This window comes from Acomys minous (assembly GCF_964271855.1).
Source record: "Acomys minous genome assembly, chromosome: 5".
In the NCBI taxonomy this organism is placed as follows: domain Eukaryota; kingdom Metazoa; phylum Chordata; class Mammalia; order Rodentia; family Muridae; genus Acomys; species Acomys minous.
In genome coordinates this window covers 116,960,160-116,967,568 of record NC_140494.1, presented here as the reverse complement: position 1 = coordinate 116,967,568, position 7,409 = coordinate 116,960,160, and positions in this window count along the sequence as shown.

Genomic DNA, 7,409 nt, shown 5'->3' with positions numbered 1-7,409 from the left:
AGCTCTCACTGAGCCCAGCACCTGGGCTGCCTTGGCCTCTGGGACAAGTCCACGGGATGTTGCCTGGGGATGCTGGCTGCTTCTCCTGCCGTGTCGTCCAGGCCCGAAGCACAAAGAATTGGAAGTCTAGGCCTGGCCAGATGGGATGTGGCCCTGGGGAGGGAGCCCAGATAAACATGCCTCAGACGATAGTGACCTCAAGGCTGATGGGAAGGGAAGCCTCTGATGGGTCTCATGTGTCATCTAACTTGTGACTGCTTTGCTTTGCTCCATCCCTACTGTGTGCCAAGCACTGTGTCCTGGGCTTTGCATGGAGCAAGGCACCTTCCGTCTGCCCCACCTGGGATACACGGATGGAGGCTGAGGATCAGTCACGGGCTTTTCTCCTCCCAGGTTGCCGAAGGGCAGTAGAACCCTAGTAGGTAGGAAAGACTTGATTCATCTGAGATAAGTGTGGGGGGGGTTCCCCTTGTCCAGTCACGGTCTTGGCCCTCCTCCAGCGTACAGGACCTGAGCCCCAGGAGTCCTGGCTTGAACCTCCTGAGGCCCACTGTACCCCAGCCCCTCCCAGTGCAGACTTCCCTATCAAACCAGCCTCTGCACATCAGGCTAATTTCGTGGAAAAGCAGGGAGACCCGTCATTTCGCTGCAAACGTACAAACGCCTGTTGTGTGTAGACTGCCGGAGGATTGAGGCAGGGAGCGGAGCAGGCTCTGGAATTCATGCTTGAGAGGACAGTCACACACAATGACAGGCTCTTCTGTTGTGAAGGAACACCGAACACGAGAGCACTGTGTGTAATCAAGAAGCAGCATGTGTGCTGAATTCAGGATGGGTACAAGCGTGGGTGTGGCTAGTAGTATGTCCCCTCCCCTCCCCCCCCCCCCAGAGGAGCCCCTAGGCAGAGAAGCTTGTCCAGGAACTCTGAGAAAATGGGCGAAGAGGATTCTTTGCAGATGGACAGCACTGGGAGATACGGGGTGGAGCTGAAGCGGAAAGGTTGTAGCCTGCATGTGGCTTTTTATCAAGTCAAGAGTTGTTGGAATCCAGTGACAGGTTTGAGGAGGCAGAGACATGTCAAGTCAGGAAGTTTTAAAGTGATCACCCTGGGTCCTGGTAGGAAAATGTGAGGAGATACAACGGGGATGGTGGGGGTGGGGGTGGCGAGCATAGTTGACTCTAAGGAGTAAGTAGCAGACTAGATCTTAGGCATGGGGTCAGTGTGCTCTCCAGTGAAGGAAAGGGAGGAGCTGGCCACCACTGGGAGGACCGGAAGAGACCATCACAGCTTCTGTTGAGGACACACATTTGCGGGTGCTTTTGAAACTCCCGAGAGGTAGGCAACTGATGAACCCCAGGCTAGAGACTGGAAATTGAGAGTTGCCAGCGCATGGGTTGAACCTGCCGGATAGGTCCAAATGGTAGAACAGGACATAGGATAAAGCCCCAGGGAGTCGTAGGGCAGGTCAGGAGGAGGAAGTTCACACACCTGCAAACCCGGACGGAGGCAGGTAGATTATGACTTAGAGGCCAGCCTGAGCTACTTAACTGAGAGCATGTCTTTTAAAATGCCCTATGCGAGGCTTAGAGGAGAAGGTCGAGATTAGAGGGAGCATGGAGACAGTGCCACCGAGGCCCGGGGAGAGGCCTGTGGGAGGTCCTGTCCCGTACCACCCCCCCCCTCCCCCAGAAGGCACAGAGATGAAACTGACACTTGTTGGTTCTCACCTCCAGTCTGAAGGAACTGGCCCAAGTAGCATCTGTGTGTTGGCCAGGTCCATTCCAGGAAGGTGTGTGTGTGTGTGTGTGTGTGTGTGTGTGAGAGAGAGAGAGAGAGAGAGAGAGAGAGAGAGAGAGAGAGAGAGAGAGGAGAGAGAGAGGAAGGGGAGAGGGTGTGGGAGTCAGAGGCTTGAGCAAATTCGACTGTATAAAGGGAGGATCCTTGGGTCATGTCCAAGTCCTGAGGGGAAAGCAAACTATTGAGAAGGTATGGGGGGGGGGAAGAGCCTTCCTTGGAGTTGGTTTATGGAACTGCAACAGGAGGGAGTCTCGCACACTGGAGCCTGGTGAGTGTTTAATGACCAAGTCGAAACCAGATATACACACCTTTAACCCCAGCACTTCCGGGGTGAGGGGGCAAATAGTTCACCTTGGCTACATACAGAATTCTAGGCCAGCCAAGCCTACAAGGTGAGAGAGACCCTGTCTTAAAAAAAAAAAAGAAAAGAAAAGAAAAACTGAGGGCAAGGAGTGATGGGAGCTGATCTGTAGCTTTTACTGATATCTAAAGCAAATACCGTGGCTGGTTTCAGGCCACCGCCGTGCTTCCCTGAAGCCTGGGACAGTGGGAACGTTAACCACTAACTCTCTCCAGCTACCTGCAGCCATGTCCTGTTTACTAGCCAGCCGTGGAGCCCTGTGGAAGTGCGGGCCCAGCTCCCAGGTCCTTGAGTCGCAAGCATGAACAGCTGAGGCCTCAGCGGAGGCCTGTGGGGCCTTCAGTGTCTCTCCCTCATCCTGCCCCCGCCTCTAGCTTCATCTCTTCATTTCCTTTCCCTCCCCTTTCCTGTTCTTATTTTTTGATGTGTTTTTACGCCAGGATAAAGTGCTGGAGGTTGAACCCGGGGCCTCACGAATGCTAGGCAAGGGCTCTTAACGATGGTAGAATTGAGCTGTGGCCCACCAGCCCAGTGTTTCCCTCTTCTTTTTCAGACAGGGCTTCATGTAGCCGAGGCTAGCCTCTAATCCTCCTGCAGCTGAGGATGGACTCACTTTGCATTTCCCAGGCGCCTGTGACTCCACGCCCAGTTTATGCAGTACTATGAATCAACCCCAGGGCTTGGTGCAGGCCAGGCAAGCTCTCTGCCGGTTCCGCCCCACCTTCCGCTTTTACTTCCTGTTTATGCTTGCATTTCTCCTGTCCTCCAGCCATCTGTGTAAATGAGTGTGACATAATTCCTAACCTATAGAGTACCCCTAACATGGTGGACAGATGGGGGAACCCTTTCTGGGCTCAGCTTGGTACCCACAGGTCCTTTGGGTTGTCACCTTCTGCCAGTAGCCAGCCAACAAGGCAGAGGCAGCAGGATGTGCCACTTTCCAGACACCCAGTAAAAGGGGCAGGGATAGTGTGTGTGTTATTGGGGGGGGTGCGAGGGGGGTTCCCTTGTCAAAAAAAAAAGGGCACATGGGAAGCAGAGGCAGCGAGCTTCCTAAGAGTGATGCATTCAGAAATGAGTGTTGTTTGGGAGCAAGGAAAGCTGAGGAGGCAGGACCCAGACCTCACACGGCTTAGAAGTGAGGAGGAGTAAGGGGAAGAGCTGAAATTTAGAAAAGTGTTCTGGACCAGGTGGCAGGGGCGCAACGCCTTTTATCCCAGCACTCGGGGGAGGCAGAGGCAGGCGGATTGCAGCCTGGACTACAGAGTTGAGTTGCAAGACAGCCAGGGCTGGCTACACAAAGTAAGAAAGAAAGGTGTTCTGGCCCGAAGCAAGTTCAGAATGGGGACCAGGAGCTGTGGGAAGCTGCTGCCTGTGGGGGGGTGGGGTGGGGGGGTGGGGGGTGATAGCTGGGCCAGTAGGTGGAGGGAGGAGGAAGGAGAGCCCAGCTGCTGTTTTGTGGAGCTGAACTGAGCAACACTTGGTGCCTACCAGGCCCTGGTCTAAGCACTTTACATATGTTGTCATGTAATCCTCCAGATACCTCTTGTAGTCATATACTATGCATATATGTGTGCATGTGCTGTATCTGTAGTACAGTACATTGCAGTTAAGAAAAGTAAGGCTTGGAATGATTGAGGCACAAGGCTACAGGCTGAAAGTGGCAAGAGCTCATTTAAAAGCTAATGATGAATTAAAAAAAAAAAAAAAAGGCAACAGTGGCAAGAGGGTATGCGGATACCAGGACATCCTCTGACCCTTGGGGTAGGGAGCCCTGAAGCCTGAAAGCAGCTGAAGAAGAGACCTTCCATGTGAACAGGACGTCGGGAACTTGGACACTTCCATGCAGGGCCGGTAGCTCCTAGGAGAGGCTGAGCTGGAGGAAGAGATTTGCGGGTCACTTGTGGCAGGGACTCAAGGCAGAGATGAGCTATACTAGGGGATCAGGTGGAGAGTGAGGAAGGGAGAAGCCTGAGGACCCCAACTTAATGAGCTGGGAAGGGACAGTGCTGTGGAGAGCAAAAAGGGAGCGTTCTAATGAAGGTGAAGACAGACCATGGGCGGGGCTGCACGGAAGCTGTGTAACGGAGTGTTCCCTAGGCCAGAGGACCTTGTGCTGTGTCATAGGAGCAAATATCTAATTGGTCCTGCCATTGTCCAACTTGGTGAGCCATTGAGTTTTCTGGGATTGCTTCCTGGAGTATGGGTAAGGAGTCATACAGAGGAGGAGGGAGGGTGGCGTAAAGGCAGCTGCATCAGCCCATGGATCATGATGACTCATGAAAGCGCGAGCCCTGGAGCTTGCTGCACGGCCTGGAGGACACTCCACAGATCACACTGTCTTCCAGGCAGCTCCATCAGTCTGAACCTCCGCAGCGGTTCATCCTTCTCATATAACTTTGAGGGCCTTCAAGTGTCTGGCCAGTTTCCGGGACTTTTTGCGAGTTCTGGATTGTGCGTTTCCTGAGTCTTAATGAGCCTACCGTTAGAACTTTTGGAGTCTTCAGGAGCCTTCCCTCAGACTTTCCTGAGTCTTACTAAGTTTCAGTGAGCTTTTATCAGGGTGGTTCATTAGAACTCCAAGGGAGTGACTACATAGCATCTTGGTTGGATAGAGGTGAGAGGCAGCAAATGCGTGTAGGAGGACCCACATCCCCCAGAGCTTGGCTGTGAAGGTAGAGGCGGTTGTACATGGCACAGTGACTTCCTTTAGCATGCCCTAAATGTGTGTGTTCACAGCCTGGGCATAATCAACTTACCACAGCCGGTCACTGCCGCTCTAAGGATGCTTGAACTGACTGCTATGGAAAACCAACCTTTATCAGGATGGAAATATTTGGGATACAGAGTTTCTCACATTTTAAGAATATTTAATTATGTAAAGAGTAGACTGAAGTGTGGCTCAGCGGTAGAGCTCCCTGGATTGAACCTCCAGCACGAAAGAAAAGAGAAAGAATAGACTAGAAAGTAGAAGGCGGGCCTGAGGATGAGGCTCAATTGGTAGGATGCTAGATCCTAGTCCTTGGTTTGATCCCACACAAAACTGATGAGGAACCAGGCAGGGAGGCAGAAGGAAGAGGCAGGCAGGTGGGTCTCTGTGAGCCTCGTTTAGGTAACACATTCCAGGCCAGTTAGGGCTACAAAGTGAGGTCTTGTCTCAAAACAACAAACAAAAACCATCTATAGGGCTGGAGAGATGGCTCAGAGGTTAAGAGCACTGTCTGCTCTTCCAAAGTCAATTCTCAGAAACCACATGATGGCTCACAACCATCTACAATGAGATCTTGTGCCCCCTTCGGGCCTGTGGTTAAATGCAGGCAGAACACTGTATACATAGAAAAGAAATAAATTCTTTTTTTTTTCTTTTTTTTTTTTTTAGACAAGGTCTCTCTGTGTTAGCCTTGGCTGTCCTGGATTCACTTTGTAGACCAGGCTGGCCTTGAATTCACAGCGATCCACCTGCCTCTGACTCCCAAGTGCTGGGATTAAAGGCATGTGCCACCACATTCAGCAATAAATAATTCTTAAAAACAACAACAAAAAACAAAACAAAACAAAACAAAAATCTGTAAGCCAGGCATGGTGGTGCACATCTTTAATTCCAGTACTCAGGAGGCCAAGGCAGACAGACCTCTGAATTCAAGGCTAGCCTGGGATATACAGTGAATTCAAGGACAGACTGGGCTACACAAAGAAATACGGTCTCAAAATATTATTTTAAAAAAAACTGATAAGCTAAAAACAAAAACAAAAAAACCTGATAAGCTCTTGTCTCAAAAAAAAAAAAAAAAGGCAAAATGACAAAAGCACTTGGGGCTTGGGGTTAAGGCATCGAAAGTCATCCTTAGCCACCAAGCAAGTTCCTGGCCAACTTGGGTGACATGAGACCCTGTCTAAAAAAAAAAAAAAAAAAAGCAGAAGAATATAATGAACCCTCAAATTCTACCATCCATTTTCAACAGTTCCCACCCAGGTCTGCCCGCACTGTCTATGCTACCTGTTTGTCGTAGGCTCTAGAATATTTGAGAACAAATCCCAGACACACAAATTCATCCATAAAGCTTTAAGGTGGTTCTCCTAAATACTGAAAAACCATAACCCAAATACCATATTACACCTAGAAACTTAACCATAATTCTTCAGTATCATTAAATACCCAGTGCTCCAATTTTTTTAAAGTTATTTTTCCAGTTGGGTTAAAATTATACTCCAAACAAGACCTATGTGTTGTCTTTGTACTAGCTCTCCCCTGCAGCCTTTTCCGTCCCCTCCCCCTTCCATCTCTTGTGAGACAGGATCTCACTATGGAGCCCAGGTTGGCCTTGAACTCAGTAATCCTACCTCTTAGGTACTGGTATCGATAGCATGGGCCAACACACCCAGTTATACTTTGCGTTTGTTTGCTCTTTCTTTATCCTTCCCCGCCCCCAAAGGCAGGGTCTCACTATGCAGTCACGGATGGCCTGCAACTCATAGTATAAACCAGCCTAGTCTTGACCTAATAGAGACCCACCTGCCTCTCTGCCTTGTGAGTGCTAACGTTACAGGTGCCATCACTCCCAGCTTCATTTTGTTTTTATTTATTTTGGTTTTTTTTTTTAATGTATTTGTTTTTTCTATAGCCGTGGCCATCCTGGACCTCACTTCGTAGACTAGGCTGGCCTTGAAATCAGAGATCCATCTGCCTCTGCCTTCAGAGTGCTTGGATTAAAGGTGTGGTTTCACCACCACCTGGCTTCATTTTGGGTTTTTGTTTGTTGGTTGGTTCGGTTTGGTTTTTCAAGACAGGGTTTCTCTGTGTTCATTTTTGTTTTTAAGACAGAGCTTTACTATGCCGCCCTGGCTGGCCTGGTACTTGCTATGTAATCCAGGATAGTTTTACCAAACTCACAGCACTCCTCCAGCCTCAGCCTTCTGAGTGCTGAGATTACAGGCATACGCTACCATGCCCAACACCATGATCTTATTTTTTTTTTGTCAATATGTCTTTATGCATGCATACAATCAGAATCTTTTTTTAAAAAATATTTATTATGTATACAGTGGTCGACATGTACATCTACAGGCCAGAAGAAGGCATCAGATCACATTATAGATGGTTGCGAGCCACCATGTGGTTGCTGGGAATTGAACTCAGGACCTCTGGAGGAACAGTCAGTGCTCTTAACCTCTGAGCCATCTCTCCAGCCCCACCATTATCCTTTAAGACACCCTTTCTTTATTCATGGAACGTGTTAGTGGAGGACCCAG